General features: G+C 37.0%; 1 protein-coding gene across 3 annotated transcripts in view; it reads left to right on the top strand.

The window, feature by feature from the left end:
- Positions 1 to 16,234, top strand: part of LOC132615837 (cleavage and polyadenylation specificity factor subunit 3-I-like) — a 55,413-nt gene that overhangs the window by 19,686 nt on the left and 19,493 nt on the right. For 2 of the 3 annotated variants that reach the window (XM_060330429.1, XM_060330428.1), the window contains exon 1: positions 8,456 to 8,735. The gene's annotated coding sequence lies outside the window, so the exon portion shown is untranslated. Of the gene's footprint in view, positions 1 to 8,455; positions 8,736 to 16,234 lie in introns of those variants that run through there. The other variant, XM_060330430.1, reaches the window with a different exon arrangement.

The following is a 16,234-nucleotide window of genomic DNA, read 5'->3' as shown; positions in this document are numbered from 1 at the left end:
TACCTGACATTACTGTTAGTACCACACATTGGATAGGAAATAATTAGATAGTTATCCAGTTATATGACTAGAAATCTGCTATGATTTTCAGGGATTTATTATTTTGTTGTCCTATAGAATTACAGTGAAGACATCTGAATGCTGATGAACATTAATCTAATGTCTAAAGTAAGACATTAGAATTAATGTGATAAGTTTTAGAATCCTTTTCTTCAGCCTGGCTCCCTCCTCTTGAAGGATTTGAATCTCAGGTTAGGAATTAGTGCTTTGTCAGTGTTCAAAACCTTCCTTCCTTCTGATGGCATGTCCTGGAATGTTTTGAACTGTATGGTACCTGCAAAATTAGAAACTAGGTTACCTAAAAGATCTGCCAGTGCATTGGTCTCAAGATATGGACAAATTGCACTTGACCTTTTCCCTCCAGAATTTGATTCTATTAACCTCCATACTGATCTTCCAAAGTATCTCCTATATTCCCTCCATAATATTTCTCATTTTTAGGGAATCTGTTTCAATTATCAGATGTTTTATTTGGTTGTTCATACAGTACTCAGTGCCATCTTGTATGGCCCTAACTTCAGCACGTATGTTTGTTTAACTGTCAACCTTCTTGTAGTTGCATACACCAGGTCTCCTCTACTATTTCTAACAAAAAAGGCAGCAAAACATAGTCCAGAGTTGCCTCTGGAAGCCCCATCTGTATTTCATTTGAACCATCTTATAGGAAGTTAACTCCACTGTACTATCTTACGTTTTACTATCTTACATTTTACTTGTGGCCTACAACCTTCAAGGAATTGAATCAGATGTGGCCAATTTAGTGGTAAAATCTTTAGCCACAAATACTTTACTCTTTCTAGTTGGTACATATTGTGATTGATTTCATGATTCACTTTCTTCCTTGTCATATTGCCACCGTGTATAGAGGTGTTCCTTCTCTTCGATAATTTCCCGAAAACAAGAGCTTGAGCTTAGGAGTTAGGAGGGCACTCAGCATTCCACCATTATATTACAACATGATGTTTTTATACAAATGGACCAAGTATACATGCAGCACTCGTGAAGTATTGCCAGACTGATGCAACAAATGAACCAGTAAGAAAAAGGTGTGAAATAGTTTCTTTTTGAGGTTGAACACAACACCTGCACCTCGGTACTATAGATATTCTAATCTTGTTAACCACCTCATCCACAGGTAACTTGTAGTTCAAACGCCACAATATATAAAAATAATGAGATTTTAAAAGGAATTTCTTTTATCCACAACTTGGTATAAAACATAGATTTGTGTTTCTTTTGTTTTAGCAACTCCCCGGCATTTCCTATAGTAATTTTTGTTGTGCTAGTTGAAATGAAGACTAAGTAGTCTATTTATACTATGCCTATTACAACAAAGTCCCTAAAGTGGTACTTTGCACAAATTAACCCACATGGGCTCTTCTTTCTCGAATTGCAATCCTAGCCTCGTATTTGCACTCCTAGCCACGAATTATATTCCTAGCCATGAATTGCACTTCTAGCCATGTTTGCACTTCTAACCACTTTGTGTGGCTTCTAACCACTTTGTGTGGTTTCTGTCAATGGACCTTCATCTCCATGTCTCTCCTAAACAATCATCCACACCTTGTGGCTTGCTCTTCAATGGCCTTCAAAGGCCTCATCTTCCTCTTTGAAGGGTGTGTGGTATGGAAATGCACATCCAAAGCTCTAACACGGGTTTTAGCTTTTATAATTGTCCTTGAGCTTCTTAGGATCATATCATCCCCCCCTTCTTCAAAAGGATTCGTCCTCGAATCGGAACCTAGCAAAATCCAAGGGAACAATCATATTCTCACTTCAAGGACAGATAAACTTGTGGTGTAACCACTCTTCAATAGTCATCATGAATCAATCCGCACATATGAGATATTAAGAAGTGGATTCCTCCAATGTTATGTTAAGACCAAGTCACACAAAATATCATCGGGATCAAAAGAGAGTAATATCCACCTATCATGGTTAAGAACACAACCATCTACCCCGTGAGAATCCCCTCCAACATAAGATGCACCCCAACACAAACATGAGCGTCATCAAATGCAAATAAGTAGTTGTTACAACTTGGAACTTCGTGTCACTCGCATTATGAACATGCCAATGTAAACTTAAAGTGGACATGAATCCCTTGTAAGGTGAAGAAGAAGGTTTGATGATTCTAATTAAGATTCCAAAGGCATTTGAGGATAAAAAAGTAAGTTTGTCAGAGAAAGTTAAGGTTGAGCCATGTTTTGGGAAATTTCGTATCACTTGAGCTATGCATTTCCTAGCATCACCTTGAGGAAGAGATATGAAGTCCCTTAGATGGTTAATGAATTATTATATAAGTGTCAATAAGGTCTCATAAGGATTGTAGGTTGAATGAATCGACGCGAGAAAGTTTCGGAAATGTTGGGTTGTACGACCACTTATACGGACCGTATAACTTATACGGACCGTAAAATCTATACGGACCGTATAAATGGCCGTATAATTAGGTCAGATCAGCTTTTTATCTTTTTTATATATGGACGACCCTTGCTCATTTAATTCATTTTCATTATTTCCAAAATCCCTAAAAGCTCTAGAGCCTTCCTCCAAGCATATCCACACAAACTGAGAGAGATCATAGATCAAATAGCAATAATTAAGAGATTCAAGTGTGAAAAGGCTCACTAGGGTTTGTAGAACTCAAGATGTTCTTTGGTGTTGAAGTTGGGGTTTTACTCAAGTGAATGATTTGACTCAAAGTTTGCTCTTGTGTGACTAAGGTGAGTTTTTATACTTATTTTCCATATTATTAAGAATGTCTAGTTGTTGAATAACTTGATTGAGGAAAATAAAGCAAAAGAAGAAGTTCAAATGTGGGTTGATAATGCAATGGGTAGTAAATTGACTTGAGTTGTAATTGTTGGAGTACTTCAGGTATAATATTGCTATGAATGGTAGTAATGATGATGAGGAAGTGTGGTATACAAGTGTATATAGAGTTTTATTGAAATCGTTGTTGTGTGTTAGTTGTGAAAAGGAATTTTGGGCATGTAATGAAGTCTCTTAATTACGAAATTGTTGATAATGTCATTGTTGATTTGGAGCTGTTTTATGATATAATGGAAGCCAATAAAACAAGGGAAATGCTGCCCAATTTTCGCTAGTTCATGAATTATTCTTGTTTGAACTTAAGAGTGTCTTTAAAACTTAACCTTATATGATCCTTTTAAATGTAGATCTTGTGAACGTGGAAGGAGAACGTTAAACGATTAAGGAGACGTTAAGCTATGTTAAGGCTATTCTTTCTTTCCTTTTGGCATGATCTTATGATGTGAACCAATAAGCGAGTAAACGAGCTTCCATATTACTCTACTACTAGAAGCACTAGGAGTATTTCAGTCTTCGATGTCCCTATACCCCATATGATTGTTCCTTCTGTTCATGGGTCTTGAAATTACTCATGTTGATGATGTTAGTTCAAAAGTTGTCCATCGAAGGTAATATGACCTTATGTCACTCCGAGAGTTCTATGTATACATTTCAGTCATGCATTGCATTCATATACATATGCATATTGACCCATGACCAGAAGGCATTATATATGCGTATATTATATGTACATGGGGTATGGGAAAATGAATAGGCGTTATATACGCATTACCACCTGATCAGCTGGTGCACCTTGATGATGATATATGGATCAGGCCGTACGTTCCTCAGCATTATTATATGATATATGGATCGAACTGTACGTTCCTCGACATTATTAGATAGGATATGGATCGGGCTGAACACTCCTCAGTACTATGACCTATATCTATATACATGAGCATGATTGTCATTGAGAGCATGTAGATTATGGGCCCACAGAGGCATTCTCAGTTATACAGATACATGTTCATACAAATCTATACAGACAGTCCGTTTAGCTTTGAGTTATAGATTCTGTTCATGATTCTTGTGCTTATACTTATGTTACTCCTACGCCTCATATACTCAGTACATTATCTGTACTGACTCCCCGATTGCTCGGGCGGCTACGTTCATGCCCGCAGGTTCAGGTAGACATTGTATACACTGTATACATTTTATTGAATTTCTTAGCCTTATCTGACCTCTTTTTATGCTTTTATTGAGCCTAGGGTCTTTCGGAAACAACCTTCCTACCTTGGTGGGAGTAAGGTCTGCGTACATTCTACCCTCCCCAAACCCCATGTTGTGGGATTTCACTGGGTTGTGATTGTATTGTATACATTTTATTAAACATAGTATACGTTTCATATACCACGCATAATTTTATTATACCTTGTACGATAAATTTTATAATCTAACTTTTTGTCCTTTGGATGTAAGAATGGCATCTAGTGGACAACCGCAATCGTCTTTGAAGAGACCTAGTCCTGCAGTTAATAGAGAAGGAGATAAACTGAGTATCACTCCTTTAGGGGTTGGAAATGAAGTCGGACGGTCCTGTGTTTACATGACTTTTAAGGGGGCAAACAATCATGGTAGGCTACACACTTTGTCATTTTTTGGGGGGCACAAGTTGTGAACATGATTCACTACTTTTGATGTTTTTTGGCAGTTTGACTATGTCATTCATCTAGCTTACTCAGGCAGGTCTGCGTTTCCCTATTTTGATGAAATTGATCCTTCAACTATTGATGTTCTTCTTGTTACCCAGTAAGTTTTCTGTGGCAGATCTTCAGTTCTATGATGCTTGTTTTATTGTTTGGAAGATTGTACCTCAATTTGACGTTGTAGCACGAGTTATTTTATGACCGGTGCCATTTTTTTTTTTGGTTTTGTTTTTTCTCTTGGTGGACAGTTTTAAATGTCGAGTGCTAGATACATTTCCATATTCTTTGTACAGATTGAACAATTTTCTCTATATTAAGACATTTCTCTTATCTCTGCTTCTCTACTTGGCCGTGCGAATTTCTAGGGAAGAGAAGACATGTTCAGGGAGTAGCTGGCGTAGGAATATGAAACAATATGCAGATTATCCTTTTAATTATTGATCTGAGCCAAAATTTTGTAGATGATAGGACTGCCAATTCTAATTTGCTGTTTTCTTCCAATAATTTTACGCAACTTCTCTCTCCTCCTCGTCTTTTTCTCTCTTACTCTGCTCTCTTTGCTGCCAGTATCCTTTTGCTTCTCTTTTACCTTTCCTTAATTCCATTGTTTCAGTAACTTGATTCCTTGGTCTTCCCTTTCTTATATTATTGCTTTTTGTTATTATAAGTTGCTTTTTTGCCCCGTCTGTGCCAGCTTAAAATATTTGTGGAAGTAGAGAAAAGAAGAGGAAGTAAGAACGAAGGAATTAAAAGAGAAATTAACTTTGCTTAAAGAGGAAATAGGAGGAAGTTAAAGCTCAAAATCACTTTCCTTTCGTAAAGATCCAAAGCCAAGTAAAGATAATTGCTTAATTTGTTAATTCTTCTATCTCTTAAAAAGAAAGAAAAAAAGGTTTTGTGGCCCCTTAGGTGAGATTTATTTTGCCCGCTGTAATTTCATTTGTATTTTCTTCTGTCAAAATAAAGAAGGGACAAGAAGTTTTTTCTGAAATCACGTGGAAGAAAGTTGCATGAAATGTCTTAAAATCACTCAGTATCAATGCAGACTTAAGTTAGAACGGAATTTAATGGAATCAAAGTAACACCAATTAGTTGGAACTAAATTAAACCTTCTTAGGTGGCTCTGAGATTTAGAAAATCCGTAATTTATCTTCAAAGAACAATTATTTAGTATTGGATTACAATGAACATGAACGGAAAGAAAACTTTACCTTCTCCCCCCCCCCCCCCCCCCCCCGCCCCAAAAAAGAAAAAGAAAAAAGAAAACATGAATTGAAAGAATTATGATTGAACCCGATAATCCAACTGACTTGTGATTATAAGACCTAGTTATTTTGATATCCCTTCCTTGACCTTTCGTTCCCTATATCCAAAAGAGTTTTTTTGTTAGTATTGAACACCCTTCTGTTTTTGGATTCCTATAATGTTTGACATATTACTTCTAACAGTAGCATAGTATTAGTTTTTTTTTTTAGACTTTTTAGTATTGAACACTCTTCTGTTTTGGGATTCCTAAAATGTTTGACCTATTACTTCTAACAGTAGCATAGTATTTCAGATGAAGGCATTAGAGTGGATACTCAAAAGATTGAGGCTGTAAAGAATTGGCCAAGGCCCTCGACAACAATGGAGAAACATAGTTTCTTGGGTTTGTCTAGTTATTGTAGAAGGTTCATAGAAGGATTTTCTTCTCTTTCAGCCCCGTTGACCAAGCTGACTCAGAAATCTGCTAAATTCCAGTAGATAGACGCATGTGAGCAGTTTGGCCATCGATTTATGGGTGATGAGGTAGAAACATCAATTTAGTACCAAGTCATCCCCACAATTCTTTTAAAAAATGGCTAAGGAATTTGAGATCCTATCGCTCATTATCATTTTGGGAATACCATGCAATGTTACTACTTGCTCAACAAATAATGATGCAACATAAAATGCATTATCAATCTTATGACATGCAATGAAATAAGCCATTTTTTAAAATCGATCAACAACATCAAAAATACTATCTTTACCCTTTTTGATACTTGGCAAACCTATCACAAAATCCATTGAAATATCAAGCCACAGTCGTTGAGGAGTGGGGAGAGGGATATGCAAACCATGAGGAGGGATCCTAGACTTAGCACCATGACACTCATTGCATTGACCATAAATCTTAGCAACATCCTGACGCGTATTAGGCCAATAAAATTGCTCATCTATGGTTCTACTATACACCAATATCTATCAAATTAAACAAACACAAATTAGCCAACAAAAGATTTCATCACATGATTCAATAGGCACATGAAAGTATTAAGAGTGTTAGTGAGAACGAAAGGCATCACCAACCATTCATATAGACCAAATTTGGTCTTAAATGCCTTTTTCCACTCATCTCCGGTTTTTATCTGGATTTGATGGTATCCGCTTCTAAGATATATCTTAGAGAATATGAACGAACCATTCAATTAATCAAGCATGTTATCAAGACGATGGATAGGATGACAATATTTTATCGCGATTTTCCTGGTGGCTCGGCAATCAACACGCATACGTCATGTTCCAACTTTTTTTGGTACCAAGATCACGAGTACGACATGTGTAATCATACTTTCTTGCACAACTCCCTTTTCAAGGAGTTCATCTATTTATTTTTGAAGTTCTTTGGTATCATCCTGGTTGGCTCTATAAGCCGATTTGTTTAGCCATTGGGAACTCGGTATGGAGTAAATTTGGTGCTCAATTCTCCTTAAGGGTGACAATTTCTTTGGGAGTTCCGTTGGGAACACATCATCATAATCCTTCCAAAGAGAAGAAATAGAACTAGGCAAAGAAGAGGTTAGTACGTTAGTGTGCAAAACTTAATCCTTATACGTAAGGAGGATCACCGGTTGTCACTCTTCCAACTCCTATCTAATCACCCCTAGATTTGCAAAGAGGGCCACCTTAGCATTTCCTCTTGACTCCTTTTTTTTCTCACTTCCCTCTTGAGTACTACTCCTTTCACTGTTCCCTTGTACAACCTTGCCCTTTTCTTTCAACTCCCTCATTTTGTTATAAACTTCCCCAACTTGTGAAGGTGGTTGGTTCTCCCATCATGTTTGGTTGACCTATCATATTGCTAAGGTCTTCCAATTAGAAGGTGACAAGTTTGCTTGGGAACAACATCGCAAATGATTTCATCTTGGTATTTTCCCACTTTGAACTTAATGATAGCTTGTCGAGTTACCTTCAACTCTCCATATTTGTTGAGCCATTGGAGTTGTTAAGGATGTCCATAAGTGGTGGTGGGAAGTTTTAAGAAGTCAACCAATGTCGTGCTTGCAATGTTGACACCCAGTTTTTGTCCTTCAAAAATTCAAAGTAACTAGTCAAGGTTCTTGCATTTCAAACAGAGTAAAAAAATTATTTAGAAAAATCATAAATTCTTTCTGAAACAGCTTCTGGTGGTATTTCGTCATTTCATTGGCAAAATATCCTAGTAAACATTACATATATCTTAAGTATTAATTATGTCTATTTTTATCGAGTTGACAATCAATTTATGACAAAAAAAAAAACAAGTGTTTAATTTAGTACGTATTCTAAATTGTCATTTACAACTTAATTACCATGATTAATTAATTTTGCAAATAGTTATTTTACTTTGTTAAGTCAAGAAGCTTAATTAATTGATTGAATAATTAATTCATCTCAAACGACAAGTTTTGATTATAGTTTTTCATGAGAAAGGCTATTTTATAAACTCAATTGTTAACCCTTTAAAACCAGCCTCATTTCCTTTTTATTTTGGGACAAAGATCAGCCCAAACCGACAACCCAAAAATGACCACGACCCGGCCCACACAAAATTAAAACCCCCATTCCCTTTTCTTTCTTTTTCAATTAAAACCCTAGCATCTGTCTCACCATGAGCTTTTTCTGGCAACTATTTGTCTTCAACGGTAATGTGTCTTTGAATTTTCAATTGATTTTTGCTTAGCTTCTGTGGTAAGATTTGAATTTCAAACAATTTACAAAGGGCTACCACCAAAAATCGGGACTTTGGCTCGAGGAGCCCTTTCCTTTCATTTGAAAAAAATTTGGAGAGACCAAAAAAAAATTGGTTTCTACACCATCAATGGGCAGCTAAGCCGTGAGCTTTGAGGAAGGTTGTTGGACAAAAAGGTAATTCCGGAAATCTTTCTTTTTTCTATTTATGTGCTGCCATAGTGTCGAATTATGTGTTCTAGATTAGATTTATTTGTTTGAAACAGTATTCACGTAGTCTTAAGGCTGCTTCAGTTTTTAAAGCTTTGCAATATTTTTTGAAGTTGCAATGAATACTGTTTCAGATGTTAATTAATACACAATAGTGACAGCTAAGCTTTGATTGGTTTAAGTTAAGTAAAAAGGAAGAGTAAGCTTGAGTTCCAGGTCTGTTACAATTGAAATCTTTAGAGATGATTGATAGGATGTGATCTTAATATGGTTCAGGATAACTCCCTTTGTATGGTTTAGCTGATGTAGCATTTAATGTTTTCATCAGCCTTTCACATTCTTTAACTCTCCAATGTTCTTAAGCTTTTTGTTCTGTGTTGGCATGTCTTATTTTATGTTTGTATGATTAACTGAGTTCAAATTTTGTTCTAGCTCTCTTTAAGCGATTGCTCATGCCTTAGCCTTGTAAGCTTAATGCAATTATCAACCTTGCTATAGGATTTAAGCTCTGCCAGATTTGTTAATAATCATGCTTGTTTCCATTGTTAGTTTGTTTGTTTGTTAGCTGTTAGTATAGACGAGAAAAAGGTAAAAAGGAGTGCTCACTTGAATATAGGGCATCATGGTAAGTGGATTAGTTTAGTTTTAATTTGGATGTTAAGTCACTGGCTTGTAGTTTTCACTGCACTAAAAGACTGTTTTTGAGTTTTCTTTTGGCAAAATGATCCCACTAAGTTTACTGTTTAGTCAACTTGTTTCTATAACTACTTGATCGAACCTGTAGCATCTTTACCATATTTATAGCATCTTTGGAATCAAATAGCCACTTAGCTTGTCATATTTTAGGAAAGTAGCTTGTCATATTTTAGGAAAGTGACCTCAAAATGTTCTTAGAATGGTTTGGATCTGCCTTGTTGCTTTACTGAACATGTTAGTTTAGAATTGGACATCAACTTGTGTTTTAACTTCCAGCATGTGAATAGCTTGGTTCTGTTTAGACCATTTGAATAACTGTAATATTGATTGAGGTGTTTGCTGACTTATATACCTTCCAAAACACTAAGTTGATTCTGCCCTTTTGTCCAAACAAAGATTTACTTTTGTTGTTGTTACAAATCAATCTAGTTAAGTTCAACAGTGATTTTGTCTTAATTTTCTTTACCGTCTTATTCAAAGAAATAGATTAAGAGCTAGAACATGTTCTAATTGGATTTAGAACAGATGAAAGGAATAGGCTTGAACCCAGCTCTATTAAGAAAAAAATGAAGAAAAGGATCTTAACTTGAACTTGGCATGATCACCTCTTTCAACTCTCTAAAGTTTGCATAACTCCTGGTGATAAAGGCTAATTTAGAATTTTATTTTTCTCCAATGATGTTATTATCCGATGATTTCATACAGCTTCTGTTATGCATTGAATTCTGTTATGTTATTCTTTTCCTACTGTTATGCGGGGTGAGAGTCAAGGCAAACTTTTGTGTGGTTTAGCCTTCTCCAATATCTTACCATGTCGAGGTTCTAAAAACCTTTGGATCTTGTGTGGTGTTGGAAACACGGATGGTGGTAGCCCCTTTTGTTGCCTCAGTCTTTTAAGCCTGCTGCTTTGTTCTAATGTTTATGGCCAGACCTTTAGAGTTAATATTTTCTTTAAGGCCCATTATTGATGTTAATGCACTCCTTTCTGTGTGTTGGTTTACTAGTTGCCAAAATCTTATTCATTAGGTTGTTTTGAATGCTTGTTGTCCCTGTGATTTGCCAAGCCTATGCTTTAAAGTACACCTTAAAGAAATCAAGTTCTTCCAGGTTTTTAACTTTAAGAGACCAGTTTGTGTTTTATTATAATGATTCTTGGAAACTCTTGGTTGAGTTATGAGCTAAATACGGATGAAAACATTCATTTTGTTGATCCTGAAAACTTCAATCCTTTGTCATTTTTCCCTATTTTAAACCAAGACTAAGCAATAATTTTCATAATAATGAAAGAAGATCTTTTATTTTATTTGGTTACTGTTTGTTGGGAACTATTGTTGGATACTCATCCTTCACTCTTCTTTTCTTTGCATGACTTGGGGAGTCCACAAACTGCCTAAAGTTGTTACTTTACTGCTACTTGATGAGTTTTCTGCCATGACCTGTTGCGTTCTGCTGAATTTAAACTAGAAAGATCCTGTACTTGACAAAAAAAATGGTTTGCTGTTTGCCGTATGCTTCTGTGTATTGCTGCATTATTGGGGCTGAGAGATGCCATCTTTTTGTGCCATTTTGCTGTTGCTATTTGGTTTGCAATGCCTGCACTTTGAGCTATGTTTTTGCTACGTCCTTTGAGTCGCTTCTGCTAAAATGCATAGTCTCTGCGTTTTGCAAACTGCTGCATCTGTGTGATACTGTTTTTTTTTTTTGATAAATTGGCTGCTATTCCCTAGTGCTGTTTTATGCACATATTGCACTTGTTGTGCTACATTTGCTGCAGTTTGAGGTATTGGATATTGGAATCTTTTGAATAGCTCTTGCTATGGGTTGTTTCCTTTTGGATGTTGCCTGTCTCTTTTATGAAAATGTGATGCTGCACTTGGTGTGATATGACTGTTGGACTTTGAGAGGAACATATGCCGCACTTGAGTTGTTTTCTCTGATCAGCAGCTACACCTTGATGCTAGGCTGTTAGCACATTCTGCTGCTACATTAAAAGAAAATAGAAACAGACACTACATTTTTTTTTTGGTGAGCTGTTATGTTGCCTCCCGAGATGTTTAACATAGACCTTCTAATTGTTGTTGCTCTGAGATGATTTTGGTTCTAAAGTTTCTCTTTGAAGCTGCTGTGTCACGACCCAAACTACGGGCCGCGCGGGCATCTACTATATTATTACCTAGTAGGCGAATCCTTACCAACCAACCCAATATTCAAACACATTTTATTTTTAATAATAAAAATAATGGTCACAATGGAATGTAAATATTCATAATGACTTTGTTATCAACACAAGAAAACTGAAAAAAAATTCGCTGGATCTAGCCTAGATAGATACAAGAGCTCCTATTGCAAAAGAATGAAACCAAAATAAATGACACGGCCTCTGTCTGGAATGAGATGAGCAAGGCTGTAGGAATATGTCCTATAATCCACTAAGAGAAACTTCAAGTAATAACCTGCAACATGTCTACATCCAAGAAGGATATAGCAAGAGTAGTATCAGTACACCACACGTACTGGTAAGCATCATAGGTTGACTAAGATTAGTTCACGCAACACAATATAAAATCAACAAGATCAACAGATAAGTCAACGTACACCCTTAGACTCCTAATATAGATAACTACACTGGTACAAACTCACCTCACTAACTCCTGGTTATTTCGGTTCCTTTATTTCCATAATAACACCAGCTACCATACTAGTCAAAGTGTAGTCCTACTTCGTATTTCTTTTAGGGCCAAATAATTAGTCTTTACCTCATCAATTCCATTAAAGCCTGCCCTCTGATTATTAGCCCTAGAGTTTTCTATTCAGTTCACTCGCTAGAGTATGATGCATTCACGGAAACCTACTCAACACTCTTTCACCAAACACTGTGACTCTCTAAATCCATTAGACATAACACAAAAATTCTGGAATTCAGTAATTCATTCTTATGCCAACACCTGCATGCATGATCAGAACTCCTCAGATAGTTCAACCCAATTGTAGGAGATGCATACTGCAATTATAGTAGAATGACAGCATGTAAACATGAACATATGGTATGTAATGCAATGCAATGGCCCAATACACAAACTATACATACATGTTAATTGGTGTCTTTGCCTAATAGTCATGACCTGTAGGGGACCCATGGTATTCATGTACCACTCGCTCCGGAACTGACCTTGGATCACGAGCCCCTAATCTAGGTCACATCCTCACCTCCTGTCAAATGTGCCCATAATCTAGGTCACATCCTCACCCCCTATCAAATGTGCCTTTTCATATACATAACTGTCACATCACTATCAATGATCGATTTTCAAGAAGTACCTCTGATTCAACCCAACTCGGCCATAAAATCGGGTAGTACAACTAATATTTACTTAGACTTTCCGCTCCATGCAGCGTTCAATAAATGTAAGAAAATATATGCAACAATGCTAATAAATAAACTCAATCTCACGGAACATGCCCTGGACGAGCGGAACACTATTATGCCTTAGCTTCAACTCACCCAATGCAACCCACTTATTGGCAAGGATGAATAACCCTACGAATATTGTAAATAACTCAATAATTTACTGAGGAAACTAAATATAGCTTGGAATAATTATGCTGACCTACAAGGTAACCTTTCTTAATAGTGACAAGTGATCTCTCCCGATAAGTAACACACATACATCAACAAACCTCAGAACTTAGTATCCATTTACACACTCGGTGTTATCCTAGTTATTATATATATATATATATACAACTTTCCTTAAATTATATGTATATCCATCCAAACTCCGTGTCTTAAGACCTAGTCATGCTTTCTCCCGTCAATTCTACACATATATACGACTTACTAATCAAAGTCTAACTCAAGTAAATCGTAACCTAACTCGATGAAGAGCAGCTATTCAAACTTCCATGAAGTATCTACCTTCCTACCCAGTAGCCGAAATCTGTGAGAGATGACAATTGATGGAGAAGACGTGAAGAATGTTGGAGGAGCCTCTTTTTCTAGGAGTCAAGGGTTTTCCTTAATGTAAAACCTAATAACAGCCTTGAAGGGTCTTTTATTAAAATGGAGGGTGAAATAACTAAGTGTAGGAAAACGCGTTCACTTGTCCGTGATGTCCGCTGCGGCGAACATCAGGCTCGCTATGGTGAGATCGCTAGGCGGACCAAGTCTCACTACAGCGAGACCGCTGTGGCAGCGCCTTTTCTGCTGCGGCGGACCAAACTCGCTCGGGCCCACGACTTTTAACTCTTTGCGAAATTGATTTTCCAAGTATTAATCATTTAAACACCCCATAGGGCTTATCTTTTAAGATCTTAGGCCTCGATTAGGTACGGGTTTGCGAAGTATTAAATAACGATCGGGCGGGTCGTTACATGCTGCTTTGTTGCTGGGACATTGAACACATTCTCTGCTGCATTATGAGAAATTTGGTCCCTTTGTTAGAACCCACTGTTTACTGTGCTGCTGCTTTTGAGCAGTTGTTACTGTCAAATTATTGCTCTTGGTGTTTGCTTTGCAACTACATTTGCTACATCTTTAAAGTACTGAAAGATATCATATATATTTAGAGTCAGTTCCTATTGCTTTTTTTCACTTATTTGGCCGAAATGTTACTGCCTTTTATGATGCTTCACTGTGATAAGAACAGTGCTATACTTAAGAAAGGAAATAAGCTGCTGCTATACCTTTGGCAAGGTGCTGCTCTTATTTATAAGGAACAGATGCCATATTTGATGGAAGCAAAGCAGCAGTTGCTACTATGTTTATTTAAAAGAACAAATTTCTACACTTGATAGGAATTTTACTGATTTGAGCACAACACTACATTCAGGCTCATGAGAAAATTTAATTGGAGGCCATGCCTTCTCCGAAAAGGTTGTGCCTCGGTTTAGGCAATGATGATCTTACAGTAAAATCATGAGGTAGGAACCAACATGCCATTGGCAAGGCAACTATAATGGCCACTAGTTTGCAGCCGCGACATGATTCGGGTTCCTTTGCCATATCCGGAACCGTGAGTCTGAGCCTCCGTAATCAAAGCTCTCAAAGTTTGATACGAGTCTGAGGGATATTATTATTTATGTTCCTAAACGTCACCCTATGGGGTGGCGTATCATTTTGACCAACTACTTTCCTTTTTATTGTGCCAAGTACCAATAAAACAAGCACGGAAAGCTAAGCTTAAGGACGAAGTAATAGGATCGGATGCTTAGAGGAGTATGGGATTTGGGGCCAAGGCCGACAAAGCTAAACTTTCCTCCCTTCTTTATTTTTGTATAAAACATTCTTATTTTATATGTTTGCTTTCATTTTGTAGGAACATGCATTTTTTTTGTAAATATTTGTATAGATATTTAAACTCTTATAAGTTGGAACCTAGGATTCAGGTAGACGATATTTCAAAATTTACCCGAATAATAAAAGAGTTGTATTCTATTTGATTAAAGTAACTAAAAGTGAATGAATGTTTTCTTGCACAAAAGGTTGATTATCTTTGAATATATCTTTAAAAGTACATTTCATTATTTGAGAAACTTAAGAAAAGAAAGTAAAAAAGAAATATTTGGGCTAGACCTAACTTAATGAATTCAGATGAATGGGATTTCTTTCAAAGCTCGAGTTTGGGAAAATAGTTCTGAGGATATGGTTGACCAAATAGATAAAATGTGGATAATGCATGGATTAATAAAAGACTATACATATATCTATATATATGTATTTTCTTACAAACAAACACATGGCATTAGTTTCAGACGGGGCACACCTGATATTGCGCATAGCGGGAGCTTAGTGCACCGGACTGTCCTTTTTTTATAAATAAAAGGGCAAACTATTTTTTACATGGATATTTTAAATCCGAGCTCAAAGTATCCTTACATTTTTTTTTTGTTGGCAAATTTACTAAAATAGTACAACAACAACAACAACAACAACGACCCAGTGAAATCCCACATCGTGGGGTCTGGGGAGGGTAGAGTGTACGCAGGCCTTACTCCTATCAAGGTAGGACGGCTGTTTCCGAAAGACCCTCGGCTCAGTAAAAGCATAAAAAGAAGTCAGATAAGGTTTAGAAAAACAAAGCGATATGAAATGAAATAATGCAAGCGACACAGATAACACAGGATAATCAAAGCACACGAAATAACAGATAATAGCAGAAATCTGAGCAGAAGAAATCATATTGCGATAATGCGACTACTAATAAGAACAGAAAACGAGACTATCTACTAGCCTTCTATCCTAATTTGGGTCCTCCAAACCCTTCTATCTAAGGTCATGTCCTCGGTAAGCTGTAGTTGCGCCATGTCGTGCCTAATTACCTCTCCCCAATACTTCTTCGGTCTACCCCTACCTCGTCTGAAACCATCCATGGCCAACCTCTCACACCTCCGCACTGGGCATCTGTGTCTCTCCTCTTCACATGCCCAAACCATCTCAATCTCGCTTCTCGCATCTTATCTTCCACCGAGGCCACCCCCACCTTATCCCCGAATATGCTCATTCCTAATCCTATCACTCCTGGTGTGTCCACACATCCATCTTAACATTCTCATCTCGGCAACTTTCATCTTTTGAACATGAGAGATCTTAACCGGCCAACACTCCGCTCCAAACACCATAGTCGGTCTAACCACCACTTTGTAGAACTTGCCCTTAAGTTTTGGTGGCACCTTCTTGTCACATATCACTCCGGAAGCAAGCCTCCATTTCATCCACCCTGCCCCAATACGATGTGTGACATCATCGTCAATCTCCCCGCAGCTTTGCAGAA

Source organism: Lycium barbarum, chromosome 10, assembly GCF_019175385.1.
Source record: "Lycium barbarum isolate Lr01 chromosome 10, ASM1917538v2, whole genome shotgun sequence".
Lineage (NCBI taxonomy): Eukaryota > Viridiplantae > Streptophyta > Magnoliopsida > Solanales > Solanaceae > Lycium > Lycium barbarum.
This window is presented reverse-complemented; position numbering and strand designations above follow the sequence as displayed.